This window comes from Pleurodeles waltl, chromosome 4_2 (genome assembly GCF_031143425.1).
Source record: "Pleurodeles waltl isolate 20211129_DDA chromosome 4_2, aPleWal1.hap1.20221129, whole genome shotgun sequence".
Lineage (NCBI taxonomy): Eukaryota > Metazoa > Chordata > Amphibia > Caudata > Salamandridae > Pleurodeles > Pleurodeles waltl.
The window spans coordinates 656,541,481-656,557,761 of NC_090443.1; the positions used below are offsets into that span (position 1 = coordinate 656,541,481).

Genomic DNA, 16,281 nt, shown 5'->3' on the forward strand with positions numbered 1-16,281 from the left:
AAGCTTGGTCAAGAGTCCTCTTCTTGGGGACAGAGAAAAAGATTTTAAGCCTCAGCAAAGCATTGGAATAAAAAGTATGGATTCCATGAATCTGCTCCTAAAAGAGAAGGGCAAGAAGGCTGCTGTAAATCTACCTGGGGAACAGTATATTAAAGTTCATAGTGCAAGATGATTCATTTAACCATCACTCCACATGATGCAGAAGGAGTGATTGTCCAATTGTAGTCAGTCATGCGACATGGAATTGCAACATCAGTGAAAATTTCCATCACCAACATGTAGAAAACATCCATCCTAGCTCAACCCTGTTGGTTGAAACAAATGTATACATAGACTGATTCCATGGATCCTGAATGTACTGTGCTCAAGGTTAGTTTCTCAGGCTCAATATGTGTAAAACAATAGAGCATCTATTACCAAGCTAGCTTTGCATGGGAACGAAGTCTGAGAGAAATGTTCACGTTACAAAGATTGACTGAACATTTCTATGCACTCAGGAAACGGAATTTGCAGGCCTCACTTGGGCTAAACAAAATAAATTAAAACAGCACATTCAATTATACAAATTAATGCAACCATAACATTCATTATTATGAATTCAACATTAATAGGCTTTGTCAGTGTTCATGTTCATGAACTACAATCTTCAACTTTTACAAATAATATTTTAAACATTGCCCTCTCAAAAATCATTATTGTTTTAGTGCAAACAATTAACATCATGAAATATAACAGAGAAACAAAAATAATTAATCAAACATGAAGTTTAAAAGCTATACCCTAACAGTTTAGTCTAGTGACCTACAGTGAATGCACCAATTTACAATTAATCTATTCGTTCTTCAAATAACAAAATGCATAGATTGTCACATATAGATGATCACTGTGACATCAGGGGTAGCAATAACATTTGAGCTACATCATTATCAATACTCTCTTTATTCCATACATGTTGTTGGTCTGGCCATATTGCAACAGGGGGCTTGCTTTGATAGGGGATGAGGTGGATATCTACCATTGATTCTACTAACCTCCAGTCCATGGAGGAACTTATTTTACCAAACCAATACTAAACCACAATTCTGACAGTGACCTCATGCTTGACAAAAGTTTATACTACTTCCAGGAGACATAGGGGGTCATTCTGACCCTGGCGGTCGCAGAATGACGGAAGCACCGCCAACAGGCTGGCGGTGCTTCCAAGCCCATTCTGACCACGGCGGTAAAGCTGCGGTCAGAAAAGGGGATCCAGCGGTTTCCCGCCGGATTTCCCCTGGCTGGGCTGAATCTCCATGGCGGCGCTGCAAGCAGCGCCGCCATGGAGATTCCGACCCCCTTCCCGCCACCCTGTTTCTGGCGGTTTTTACCGCCAGGTACAGGATGGCGGGAACGGGTGTCGTGGGGCCCCTGGGGGCCACTGCACTGCCCATGCCACTGGCATGGGCAGTGCAGCGGCCCCCTAACAGGGCCCCAGCATGATTTTCACTGTCTGCTTAGCAGACAGTGAAAATCGCGACAGGTGCAACTGCACCCGTCGCACCCCTGCAACACCGCCGGCTCCATTCGGAGCCGGCTTCCATGTTGCAGGGCCTTTCCCGCTGGGCCGGCGGGTGCTCCCTTGGTGGGCGCCCGCCAGCCCAGCCGGAAAGTCAGAATGGCCCCCGCGGTCTTTTGACTGCGGGGCGGACATTTGGCGGTTCCCGCCCGGGTCAGAATGATAATCATACTGTCTGATCATTCTTAGTGTTCCTCCATGACCTATTGGAGGCTCAGTTGATTCCATGGTATTTCATCAATGAGCCCTTCTTTATTAATCTTCAGTTTGTAGACCCACCTCTGTTGTTTTTTCAGGAGTTTGTTGTTCACCCCACGTGTGGGGTGAACTTCTCAATAAGAGAACACCTGATGTATTCGCTGTTATGAATTTTCTTCAAAAAATCTGTAGTCAGTTTGGTAGATGCTCTTCTACACTGTATCGTGTGCCTTTGTTCACCAATCCTGATTCTTCCGAGATAGTGGACAGGGTCTCATTTTTTGGACTGTTTCATAAGTGGGCATACTGAACAGTTTCCTCAGGAGAAGTAAGTCCCAAAGTGTAGTCTGTCGTTCGGGTTTTATTTGCTGTATGTTACTGTGGTCCAGTCTGCCTCTGATACTTCTGTTTCTTTTGAATGAAAACAGTGGTTTATTGAAGGATTACTGGTTGGATTTGAAAATGCACCAGTGTTTATTTGCAATCGTTTTAATAGTATTGGTAGGTGGTGACGAAGATCAAGGCTTTTTTGTCCTGTTTGGTGTTAGTTTCTAGCAATACATCCCTATGGATGTTGCGTGCCCGTTTCCGTGCTCTTTTGATAAACTTCTCAGGGGATTTTTTTGTCCTTGAGTTTTTTGGTGAGGGTCATGGCTTCTTTCCTGAAGTTATTTTCATCAGAACCATTCCTCCTGATCCATAGAAACTGTCCCATGGGAAGGTTTTATCTGAGTGTCCAGGGGTGAGCACTATTGAAATGCAGGAGGCTGTTTAAGTCTGTGGGCTTTGTATACAGAGAGGTGGTAGGTCTGTCACTCTTGGCTGTGATGGTGATGTTGAGAAAAGACACAGTATATCTGACTGCCATCATAGTTAATCTTAAGTAGGGATTCCTACCGTTGAGCCACGTGATGAACGGTCCGATGGCAGTTTCATCTCATTGTAAAAACTGCTCCCCATAAATGACCTATGGCTCTGCACCTTGCAGCTCCTAATCAACAGATTCACCGGAACCGACACAACTCAGCACAACTCAACAAAGGACCTTGTATTGTGGCCCTTGCAGATCCTGACCCAAAGAGATGTTGAGTGATGTGAAGCCTTGCATCAGGAAATAAGGTGCAGCCATCAGTGGGACTAAGGTGGTCCATGTATCCGGCCTGCATTTCACTGCTGTTAGACTGAACGTGTGGCTGTCTCTCCAATCTTTTATATGCGGTGGTCCCTGCACATGTACACCTATGTTTTAGTTTTCATTGTAGGGGGGATGGAGGAGTGGCTGAACAATGGGGAATGCTTATTATTAAAGGGGAAGGGTTTTGAAGGAATAAGGAGGGGTTAAGAGTGGGCTAGGGAGAGGTTTAAGGAGGAATTTGCACCCACCCACAAATAATGAGTTCATTGCTATTAACAACCTACCCATATATAGTTAATATAGACAAAAAGGACCTAAACCCTCTTGAATGTGTGTAGGACCTCAAAGGCAATAATAATGATACAACGAATTAACTAATTGACAGTTTTTGGAAAATATATGTATATAAAATATGCACTAATTTATAATAATGCTGCAAAAGATTAACATTAAAACATAAATATTATTTTATTAGAATAATTGAATAATAATTTTTAAGTTAAAAGTAAATGTTACTTTTAAACTACATAGATTACGATAAAAACATTAATCCTATACATTTCATTTAGTAACTTTTAATACTTAATACAGTAATTTAAACATTTTACTTTCATTGAATATCATTTTTTAACAAAGCCATAAACTATAATTTAAATTTGAAATAATATAATAAAAATAAATACAAAAAGTGTAGTTTATTGACCTCTGGAAGTGTTTAAAAAACGATTCTACCTTTAAAATATGTATATAAAATCAATTAATATTATCCTTTATCTTTATCTTACAAATATTTGAAATTTTTCTTAACTTGAACTTTTCAAAACTTCCCTATATTTTACCAAAGGTAGATCTCCACCCTGATTGCAGTGGTGGGCAGAGTTCTTCTCCAAGTGCATGGTAAGTCAAATTTGGTTATAGCTTTAAGGTTGTACATGATATTTTTACTGACTTCACCCTCTGTTTTATGAGGAGGGCACATGTAATTCTGAACTTTGGAAAAACTGCGCACTGGTAAGTGGTGAAAAAGCAAATGTAGTAAAGTTACTTGAAAGTTTAAAATGTGCACATTTAGATTTACTAGTGTAAGCTTACCTTTGGAATAGGCCCCATATTGTTCTCGAATCACAGGAGTTCTTCCTAAACTACCCGAGTGGACATCAGGAAAAGTACACACTTTCTTTAGACACAAATTAATGAACATAATTTGCACACCATTATCCTCTGGCAGAAGTTCTGTGCTATTGTGTAACCTGTGCAGATTGCGCTTAACTAATTTCTAAATAGATGAGCTAGTTTAGACACCTACCGCATTTCATTTTCCTAACTATAGTCTTCAACCGGAAGGCAACTACTACAGAAAAAAACAATGCACACAGCAGGCGTGTCACCTGCATGCATTGCAATTATTGCACTGCTCAAGAGATGAGGTACAGATATACAATCCCACTATTAACAAATTGCTTACAAGAAAATTTAAACATTGATGAGTCCAGGTCCTCTAAGGCCCATAACCTTTTTTTATGGCCCCTTAGATAACATTAGTGTGCACCGCAGCCAGATGACATCAGCAGAGCAACAGAATCATGGCCAAGTAACTCATGAGAGGCAAAGCATAGCATGTGAGTGGGAGGAAACGAGGACTGTGATGAAATAAGCTCTTCACTTGCTGCCCACCCATCATTATTCCTTCATTACAGAGAACTGATTAAGATTGGTTAGAAGTAAAACTTGAATACTGTTTCATTGAGTTCCTTGGTCGTTAAAATATGAAACACTGAAAAAAAAACGTCCTTTACTTTAGCCGTATTCCATTTTATCTCTTTAAATTGTTAACACTTTGAGCCAGATTTACAAGGCCCTGGCACCTCCTCAAATCACAATAGCGTTATTTTTTTTTACACTAATGTGGCTTTAAGGAGGCCATTCCCCAGCACCATATTTACAAAGTGGCGCAATTGCTTGCTTTGCCCACTGTGTTACCCCTTACACCACATTATGCCTGTGTCAGGCATAATGTATGCAAGAGGGATGTTCCCCCATTAGGAGGCCCGGAAAAATGGTGCAGTGAAATCTAAAAGATTTCACTGCATAATTTTTTCCGTCATTTTTAACGCCTGCACAGGGCATGCGTTAAAGTGACAGACCCATAGTAACCCATGGGCCTCCCTAGTGCTTTGCTGCACTAGCACTATACTGTAATCTATGGAGCTAATGCTGCAAAGCACCTCAATAGCATCATAAATTACTGCAGCTGTATTTATATAGCTCCTTTAACTCTAAATGATGAGCTGCAGCGCTTTACGGTTAGGAAGCTTTGTGAGTGCATCGTTTGAAAGATAAAAATATAAACGTCTAAAGAAAATGTATAAAGCGCTGAAAAACGTGCGCACATTGTGGGAAATCTAATTGTAAATATGGTGATTCAAGTCACAAATATATGATCTTTTATGTGACATTTTGTTCTAAGAAAAAGGGATTATTTGAATCTCAGTTAGAGAATGTCACACTATCAGAACAGAAGCTACAGGGTGACCTAAATACTTCGTCTTTGACAACGCAATGCCTAGAATAGGTTTAATATGCATCTATGCCTACAATGGCAAAATACCTTGAAGAACGAATAACCTTTTAACATCATGAAAAATACAACTCTCCATCGAACACACAAACACAGAAATCACTGTGGGGAAATTAACCTTGAACAATTATACAAAATACACTTGATCTGGCAGATGTTCTCGTTTCAGGCAGCTCTCATTTGATACAGTCACATTACATACAATGATGTCCAACTTTACAACATATGTTTTTTATAAGTCACCAGGGATTTATGTGCCATGAGGAGCACAAGGCTGCCAGTGCAGTGTTTTTTCAGGCATGGAGGGCCCAGGTGACTTTAAACAAACCTTGACATTATTCTATTCAGCAATAAAAAGCAATGGGTATTTGTTTGCTTTATCTGTGAATTGATTCATTGTGATTATAAAAATGTTGTCGTATTTGGAAAATTATATATTTTGAGTTAATATGCGTCGGGGCCGATGATTTTCAGAGCTTAGGCTGTGTACAATACTTCGACCTTCTCGAACGTTCCTGGCTTTGTTTACGAAAGTGTTCGTGGCTTTCACGATTCACCAAATATATATCAGTTGCAGTATTGTAACCTTGAGACTAGTGGATTATATATGAGACAAAATGCCTACTATTGTATACATTGTAGGTACACAATATAATGATGTAAACATTTTAATGATAGAAGCAGGCCAAATTTTGAAGCTCCTTTCTTCTTTAGGCTATGGCCACGTTAGTAACATTTCCCTAAATAGCCTAAATCTTTAGGGCAAATTTCATGGAAGTCATACAAAAAAGCAACCAAACGTGCTGGGTTGTGTTGTGTGAAAGATAGAGAGTAAGGCAGTTACAATATGGAGTTGCTGCTTTCTCCCCCAGTGCTAGCTTGCTGTAGGCTGCCTGGTGTAAAGCAGTAAAGCACTATTGTTCAAGGGTGTCTGCATGATGTCTAGTATAGGTTTTGCAATGGCAGTATAAAAAACTATACTTAGTTTAAAACGTTTCCAAAATTGCATATAAAAGATTGAAACGTTTAGCTGAAATAAAACTTTTCTTCAACTTTATGTCAGGCTCAAGGAAGCATACATTTTTGATGCACAACCCTATCTCCACATGTTAGTAAATAAGGCTTTGTATCAAAATCCATGGGTGGTTGCATGGTAACACCCTCGTAACCCCCACGTTTCAAGGTATGGGTAAAGTGAGCTGTGGCAAAGGGCCCCAGCTTTTAAGGGGTCCTCTATAAAAGTCTTCTCACTTGTCTGCCTGAGTCACTTGTCTTATTCTGGCATTCCTGCCCTGATAACTTGGATTGCTGCTTAAAAATACATTTTTTTCAAAACCAATAATGAATGTTTTTAGTGATGGGGAGACTGGGTGATGTGGGAGTTCATTAGAGCTATTTGGCAAAGAAGTGTTGAACTTGCATTATTTGGACTCACACAAGATTCATAAAACATTTTATTTAGAAGCAAACAATGTCTTACATATGCGTAATGGTTTGGGGCCACAGAGCCTATTTCTAATTACATCTTCTCACAATATTGAAAAGGCAAATAATACTATTTTGCTGACTGATATATGCATTGTGACTATTAGAATTAAACACAACTGAAGCATGGAGCGATGTGTGTCACATATTTATATACTGTCTTTGTATACTACTCCTCACATACTTCATGCTGCAGAACATTTAAGCATTTATAAAGTGGTGATACCCGGTGCAACAATCCTGTTAGCAAGCTCCCTGATTCCCTCCTTGTTCACAGATTCCCTCATAAACACCATTGATTGGTGTCTCTCAGCTCTCCTTTGCCCCTTTCTCTTTCCCTTTATACATTTTAGAATGGTAGCCATCTCAATGTAGAGTGTCAGATCACTTTACATCACAAACATATTATACAGAGACAATGAGTCATACCAGTGTGTAAATCATTGTAGAGGAGAAATGTTACTTAAGACAAAAGAGAACTACAAGCTGTAGGAGTCACATGTCATCTGTATTGTTAGACATTACATGTTAAGAGTGCTTAATGTGAAGAAATGGAGGGGCAGATTTACAAATTTTTCGTGCAGTGCAGTAACCAATGTAGTGTGATACATTGCATGGTGCTGTTGCTCTTGCTCTCTTCTCTAGTGCTGGCATACCTTAGGCTGCCTTGCTCCAATGTACGCACCACAGTTCAAGGGTGTGTGATCAAAAGAGTAAGTTTGAAATGGGAAGGGTACCCTTCCAGCACAAAATTCCATGCTTTGATAAAGTTTAACATTTTATCAATTTGTATGTGTGCTGGACCCTGCAAAACACATGCACAGTTGGAATGATTTGGAGAAAATAAATCTTTTCTCCAACTTTACTCCTGCCTCAGGGGGTGGAATGTTTTTATGCAAATCCGTTTCGAAACAAATTCATATATAGGATTTAGGGGGTCATTCTGAGGGGGCCAGGGTCGGTGGGAGCACCGCCAACAGGCTGGCGGTGCCCCGCAGGGCATTCTGACCGCGGCGGTTTGGCCGCGGTCAGAAGAGGAAAACCGGCGGTCTCCCGCCGGTTTTCCGCTGCCCTGCTGAATCCTCCATGGCGGCGCAGCTTGCTGTGACGCCATGGGGATTCAGACACCCCATACCGCCATCCTGTTCCTGGCGGTTCGCCCGCCAGGAACAGGATGGCGGTATGGGGTGTCGTGGGCCCCCGTAAGAGGGCCCCACAAAGTATTTCAGTGTCTGCTCAGCAGACACTGAAATACGCGACGGGTGCAATTGCACCCGTCGCACCTTCCCACTCCGCCGGCTCCATTCGGAGCCGGCTTCCTCGTGGGAAGGGGTTTCCCGCTGGGCTGGCGGGCGGCCTTCTGGCGGTCGCCCGCCAGCCCAGCGGGAAACACAAAATAACCGCAGCGGTCTCCTGACCGCGGTGCGGTATTCTGGAGGGGGGAACTCTGGCGGGCGGCCTCCGCTGCCCGCCAGAGTTAGAATGACCCCCTTAGTGTCAAAATCCAGGGGATTGTGCAGGAGAATGTTCATGCATCACCTATTGTATGCATCTATGATGCAAACTAGTTCATAGTTCTGCTTTGTGCTACTTTAGGGCTAATTATGAACACTGTTCATTATTTGCACTGGAAAGTAAACCCCGAAACAACATCTAACATCAGGTTTTCATCAATGTTGTGATGCAAGCCAGGCACAAAGTGTTAGTACATCCTCTCTATAAACTCAGGAGTTGAAGCATAACACAGTGATTGCTGGTTTCACTAATAAAATCATATCACTACCCAGAGAAATGTCTTTTATCAATCAATTCAGGATTGAGGAAAAAAACAATAAGGATCTATACCAATGCAGTGCACTTTGCATACAACACTTTGATGCCACTTCATAGCTCAATTATTAGAACTGATAGGAATTAGAATGATGTAACTTTCTAACTAGAAGTAGCAAAGGCATTTTTATGAAAAAAGCAGTAACTCAGTCAGATCTGCATGTTACACATTGTGCTTTGTAGAGGGAATATTAAACCTGTATGCTACTTTATCAAGGATCAGAACTGAGTAGACAAGTCACAGATCCCTCCATCAAGTGTATTAACCCCCATAGTTAACATGCCATTGTTATTATCCACTGAAAAATGTCGAAGACACAAAGGTATCTTCAGGCTGCTCTTGTATCGCCATTATATGATGGTTGTTAGACTTTTTCATCCTTGGTGTGGTCTCCCTTAACTTTTTGCCACTGTTCACCAGGTTGTTGATGTGTGCTGGACTCTGATTTTATTGTTTTTGTTACTCTGGGTACTTACCTCTGCTAACCAGTGCTAAAGTGCAAGTGCTTCTTTACAAAATGTGTATGTAATTGGTTTATCCATGATTGGCATATTTGGATTACTAGTAAGTCCCTAGTAAAGTGCACTAGAGGTGCCAGGGCCTGTAAAGCAAATGCTACTATTGGGCCTGCAACACTGGTTGTGCCACCCACATAAGTAGCTCTGTAATCATGTCTCAGACCTGCCCTTGCAGTGTCTGTGTGTGCAGTTTTAACTGTAAATTCGACTTGGCAAGTGTACCCACTTGCCAGGCCCAAACCTTCCCTTTTCTTACATGTCAGACACCCCTAAGGTAGGCCCTGGGTAGCCCCAAGGGCAGGGTGCAATGTATGGTTAAGGTAGGACATATAGTAATGTGTTTTATATGTCTTGACAGTGAAATATTTTGCTGAATACGTTTTTCACTGTTGCAAGGCCTGTCCCTCTCATTGGTTAAAATGGGGCTACCTTTAAATCTGATTAAAGTGTAGATTCCCTTTGGGAGTGGATGGACATATGGAGTTTAGGGTCTCTGAGCTCACAATTTAAAAATACATATTTTAGTAAAGTTGATTTTAAGATTGTGTGTTTGAAAATGCCACTTTTAGAAAGTGAGCATTTTCTTGCTTATACCATTTCTGTGACTCTGCCTGTTTGTGGATTCCCTGTCTGGGTCAGTTTGACAGTTGGGCTGGTTGTACCTCACACTAGACAGTGACACAAAGGGAGCTGGGGTGTAGCCTGCATATCCTGATGAGCCATCTGTGCTAGGAGGGAGGGGAGGAGTGGTCACTTACACCTGAAAGGGCTGTGCCTGTCCTCACACAATGCAGTCTCTGACCCCCTGGTGAGTGTCTGGGGCCTGGCATGGGCAAGGCAGGATTTCACATTCCAAAGACACTTTACTTTGAAGTAGGGCTACTTCAAAGGAGAAATTGGGTATAAGAAGGGCAGCCAAAACAACAGACTTTAGATCACTTCTGGACATCAAGAAGAACCTCTGCCTGGAGAAGAGCTGAAGAGCTGAGGAGAAGTGCTGCCTTGCCTGTGACTGTGCTTTGTGGAGCTATCCTGCAGTTGCTGCTTCTGCCAGAGTAAGAGGGCAAAGTCTGGACTTTGTGTGCCTTCCATCTTGTGATAAAATCTCCAAGGGCTTGATTTAGAGCTTGCTTCCTGTTGTTTGAAGTCTCAGGGACAGCAAAGACTTCTCACAGGCAGGACCTGGAGTCTCTGGAGAGACTCCTGCTCTGACAAGTGGTGCCCTATCCAGTCCCTGGGCGCTTGAAAGGAAAGCTGGTGGAAATCCAAGGAAATCGACTTCGGACGACTTCGGACCGACACCACTGCTGAATCCGATGACACCGCCTGCGACCGACTCCGTGATCTTCGCCGGAAGGCGACGACCTTCGCAGGCCCAATGCTGCTGCAGCCCTGCTGAAGTCCGCGACTCCGTGGAAGTCACTGCACCACGTCGTGACCGACGCCGCTCAAAGTGCGCGGATTCAATGTTTCAATTAGATGCCGCGATCCCCGACTTCATGCATTGACTTCTTTTCACTCTTCTCCAAAGGTACTGTACTTGGGGGTCTACGAGACTTCGTGTCCGGCGCCCTGGTGTCGGCTTGTTGGGAACGACTCCGTCACGACGCCATGTTAACACCTCATTGAAGCATTTTGTGTTTCTAAATGTTATTTTTGAGTTTAACCTTTAAAAATTCATAACTTGACATGTGTATGTCGGATGTTTGTCATTTTGGTCTTGTTTTGTTTAAATAAATATTTCCTATTTTTCTAAACTGGTGTTGTGTCATTTTGTAGTGTTTTCATTAAGCTACTGTGTGTGTTGGTACAAATACTTTACACCTAGCACTCTGAAGTTAAGCCTACTGCTCTGCCAAATCAAATCAAATCATAAACATTTATAAAGCGCGCTACTCACCCGTGAGGGTCTCAAGGCGCTAGGGGGATGGGGTTACTGCTGCTCGAAGAGCCAGGTCTTAAGTTGCCTCCGGAATGCGAGGTGGTCCTGGGTGGTCCTGAGGTTGGTGGGGAGGGAATTCCATGTCTTGGCCGCCAGGTAGGAGAAGGATTTCCCACCTGCCGTGGTGCGGCGGTTACGAGGGACGGCAGCGAGAGCGAGGGTGGCGGAGCAAAGTTAATGGGTGGGTGTGTAGAAACTGAGGCGACGGTTGAGGTATTCGAGTCCCTTGTTGTGGAGGGCTTTGTGTGCGTGGGTGAGGAGTCGGAAGGTGATCCTTTTGTTGATGGGAAGCCAGTGCAGGTGTCTCAGGTGGGCGGAGATGTGGCTGTTGCGGGGTATGTCGAGGACGAGGCGGGCGGAGGCGTTTTGAATTCGCTGCAGACGTTTCTGGAGTTCAGCGGTGGTTCCTGCGTATAGGGTGTTGCCGTAGTCCAGGAGGCTTGTGACGAGGGCGTGGGTCACGGTCTTTCTGGTGTCGGCGGGGATCCAACGGAAGATCTTTCGGAGCATGCGGAGGGTGAGGAAGCAGGAGGATGATAAAGCGTTGACTTGTTTGGTCATGGTGAGAAGTGGGTCCAGGATGAATCCGAGGTTGTGTGTGTGGTCTGAGGGGGTTGGTGCGGTGCCAAGGGCCGTAGGCCACCAGGAGTCGTCCCAGGCGGACAGGGTGTTTCCGAGGATGAGGACTTCCGTTTTGTCTGAGTTCAGTTTCAGACGGCTGAGTTTCATCCATTCTGCAACGTCTTTCATTCCATCTTGCAGGTTGGTCTTGGCGCTGGTGGGGTCCTTGGTGAGGGAAAGTATCAGCTGAGTGTCGTCGGCGTAGGAGGTGATGTTGATGTTGTGTTTGCGTACGATGTCGGCGAGGGGGCTCATGTAGACATTGAAGAGAGTCGGGCTGAGCGAGGAGCCTTGTGGGACGCAGCAGATGATCTCGGTGGGGTCTGAGCGGAAAGGTGGGAGGTAGACTTTTTGGGAGCGGTTGGAGAGGAAGGAGGTGATCCAGTCCAGGGCCTGTCCTTGGATCCCGGTGGAGCGGCGGCGGGATATTAGGGTTCGGTGGCAGACGGTGTCGAAGGCAGCCGAGAGGTCGAGGAGGATGAGGGCGACTGTTTCTCTGTTGTCCATCAGAGTTCTGATGTTGTCTGTGACTAAGATGAGGGCGGTTTCTGTGCTGTGATTGGCTCGGAATCCGGACTGAGAGGGGTCGAGTAGGTTGTTGTCTTCAAGGAAGTTGGTAAGTTGCTTGTTGACGGTCTTCTCTATGACGGTCTTCTCTATGGCTTTTTTTGCCAAGCTACCAGGGGGGTAAGCAGGGGTTAGCTGAGGGTGATTCTCTTTTACCCTGACTACAGTGAGGGTCCTTGCTTGAACAGGGGGTAACCTGACTGCCAACCAAAGACCCCATTTCTAACAGTGAGTCACAGTAAAGAGTAAAGATCAAATGGCATGTGATGTCACTTCTGCTACCCATGGCATTTTGGTGAATTGATACCCATGTGTTCCCCGCGGGTTGCACCATGAATGTGAATCAGTGATTCTAATTGCGGATGGAATCCCGCTTGGGTTCTCCGAGATAAACAGCAGCACAGAGCAATTTGTGTCAACAGGTACATATACTAGCTATTTAGGGGCCTAGTCAAAAAGGTAAATATGCATGTGTACATTTACTTATGGGTATATTTACAACTAAGCTTGGGTGTAACTCTACACTTTTTTGCTATTCACCATTTCTGAGTGTACATTTACACCAAGGTTTATACCTGTATGCCTACTCCCCCTCCAGTCAGCAGATACAGCATCCTACAACATTCTAAGTTTAAAATTACTACTAGTATTTTGCCCAGGTAGGTGGAGAGCTCTGTCACTGCGATGCCCCATTATGATAAAATGTATCTGATCCAGGTCATATCTCCTTTTGCCCAGTTTGCTTTTCCTGTTCTGATTCAGATTTTTTGGGATACATCCATAGCCTCAAATGGGCCACACAGTGGTATGACTTGAGCCCATAGTGTACATCACACCACACTGCAACAAATTCAACCATTAGGAAAGTATGATTTGAAAGCATGGAAAATACGTTGAATTCCTTATTTGGTGTAGAGCTTACTGGGCAGGTAGGATGGTAGAATTCTGCTATCCAAATATACACCTTGTGAGACCTTCAGAAATAGACTAGCATCTGTTCTCAGCATCACTGTTCAAATGTGGGAATTCTTGAGAAAGGAATGTTTACCACCATTTTGTGCTATTTCACTATTCCATCCAAAGATATACAAATATTTGGGAGGATGTACCTCAAATGACCCTGCTCCATTGCAATGACATTGGGCACAATGCGGGAGTCCTTTTGGATAGTGGCTATAGATCAAATTGTAAATTTATCACAATTTGTCAAGAAAATGTATTTCCCTCATATGTGTTTGTTTTGTTTTAATCAAGTGTGGTGTTAATACTTTGGGGTTGCTTACAGGTTTATGTGCATTCAATCCCAATAAAACAAGAACAAATGTTTTAGAAAACCTCACATCCACATTTAGACCCTATTAGGGGTTAAAAAAAATTCAATTTACCTTACAAATCTTTGTTTTCTGGGTCGGGGGTCTCCAACCTTTTCTGTACTGAGAGCTACTTCTGGTCAGTAAAAATCAATGCGAGAGTCTGAAGACAAATTACCTCGCATATTGTTACCAGACACCCCAACATCCAGCTCCATTGACTTTAGGGTAATGACTATAGATCCAGATACTATAGTTTGAAAAAATACTTTGACAAAGAGCACTATCACAGGACTGACGTGTGTCACTGAGAGTGTGGTCTTTGGGAATGTATTAACATGTGTGCGTATGAATTAGATATATGTGTATGGGTGATCGGAAGCCTGTGGCATATGTAATTGTGGCACAGGACATACCATTTACCATATGTGGCCCCGTTACATGTATAGCACGTATACATAACCATTTATTTTTAAATTGGAGAAATTTAAAGTGCAGAGAAATGTTCTGTAAAAATGTTCACAATATGGAACACGTTTCTGCACTTTCCTTGCACCCCTTAGCAACCCCCTACCGCCACAATGTGTGCACCATATTTAAAATACCGTGCACCATGACGCTACTGATGCACTCTGCAGGAGTAGCACCAAAATATTGGTGCTACTCCTGCTGAGTACATAGGGCTCTATTCTATCTAAAGAATGGAAGGCCCCTTTTAACGCCTGCTCTTGAGCAGCCGTTAAAAGTGGCGTTAAAATGGTGTAAGGAAATCTCATAGATTTCCTTACGCCATTTTCCGGCTCCCATAACGGGGTAACATCCCCTTTGCATACATTATGCCTGGTGCAGGCATAATGTAGCGCAAAGGATTACAGGGTGGCACAATGCATGCATTGCACCACCCTGTAAATACGGCACAGGGATTTTGGCCTCGTTAGGCCATATTAACATCAGAATAAATTAGATTAATGTGGCGGAGGATGGCGCTAGGGGCCTATAAATTTCTCCCATTTACAAACCATTTGACTGTTTCATTAAGTTATACATGTGGCACAGTGTCTACTGGCATTTAGTTATTCTTGGGAGGGTGTTCCAGTGATAAACATCAGAATAGATAGTACTTGATAATGCTTTTATCAGTGCTAAGAAATATATAGGGCACAAACTAGGACTTCCATATCCAAGTAATAAACAAACATAAATGTAGTATCACCAATGATTCAGTATACTTTATTTTGGCCATGATAGAAAGCAGAAAGCAGTCTTCGTGCCAACCAATCTATTATCACATTTAGCAAGTCTCATCCATTAAAGAATTGAACTATAAATTGAAATTGCAGCAAAGTTAATGTTGTTGATCCAAAGTCTAATAACTATGAATAGGTCAAATCCCCATAGGTCTATCTGAAATATGACACTGAAACACATTCTAAGGTCTGAGTACACCGGTGTCACAAAATAGAGCCCTTTGTATAAGTATTATGCCCAATTGTACCTTGAACGCTCTTAATAATGTGCTCTAAACAAATTCACCTATATATAAATATATATTTCTAAAATGTGTTATTCCATTTATGAATTATTGCCTGGATCAATTGGCAAAACAGGCAGTTAATTACCAACTCCTACAATCATGGGACAGAAACACAGGTAAGAGCCCATTACAGAGAGAGTAAATATTAGCACAATGTGCGAAATTGGGTTGTTGGGTAAAGGGTTGTGAGCCCTTCTCAAGAAACAGCCACAATTTTTCTAGGGTGAACCACAAATGTCAATAAATTAACTTGTTCTTACCCTCTGGTAGTTTGGCACAAAAGCAGTCAAACTTAGCTTAGAGGCAATGTGTAAAGTATTTAAAAAGCCCAAAAACAATAATAAAATTAAAACACAAACAAGGACATCCCACACCACTTTAGAAAAATATAATAACAATTAATACATTATTTGACACCAAAACAACAAAAATAAAATTAGAGGAACTGAAAATGTGAAATTCCACAGAATTGTGCTAAGTATAGCGTCTAAAAGCACAAAGCAAAACTCATGATTATCTGGTCATGCGAGACCAGAAGAAAGTCATAAGCTCAGGTAGCCCAAGAAGGAGTGCAGCCTGGATACTGGGACCAAGTTAGTCATGCTGAAAAAGTTACCTTCTAAATGTCCAGCTCCTAGAGTTCCATTCATGATGGAGGAAGATACGAGGATGAGGAAGAGTGTTGTGGATGGTCGTCACTGTAGCACGAACAGTAAGCTGGGCATCGTGGATAGTCTTCATTGTAGTGGGAAGATCCTATCGGGCATCACGGACGGTCATTGCTGGAGCTTCGTGCTGGCAGTCACCACAGACTTTCAATGGAGTAGCCCAAAGTGCAGATCTCGCGCTGCTGGTCATTGCTTTTGGTCTCTGTAGCGTGAAGAGTCTAGTTCACCAGAGCTTCACATTGGCGGTTGCACGGGCAGCAAGACCTGGCAACAATGGGCCCATTCATGGTCACTATTCTGTCACAGATATTAGATTGTACCCAACTTACAGCAAGATGT

At 42.8% G+C, this 16,281-nt stretch overlaps 1 long non-coding RNA gene across 1 annotated transcript in view; it reads right to left on the minus strand.

The window, feature by feature from the left end:
• Positions 1-16,061, minus strand: part of LOC138293159 (uncharacterized) — a 195,319-nt gene extending 179,258 nt beyond the window's left edge. The window contains exon 1 of the long non-coding RNA XR_011202915.1: positions 15,891-16,061. This is a non-coding gene — a long non-coding RNA (uncharacterized lncRNA). The remainder of the gene's footprint in view (positions 1-15,890) is intronic.
• Between the last annotated feature and the right edge of the window lie 220 nt (positions 16,062-16,281).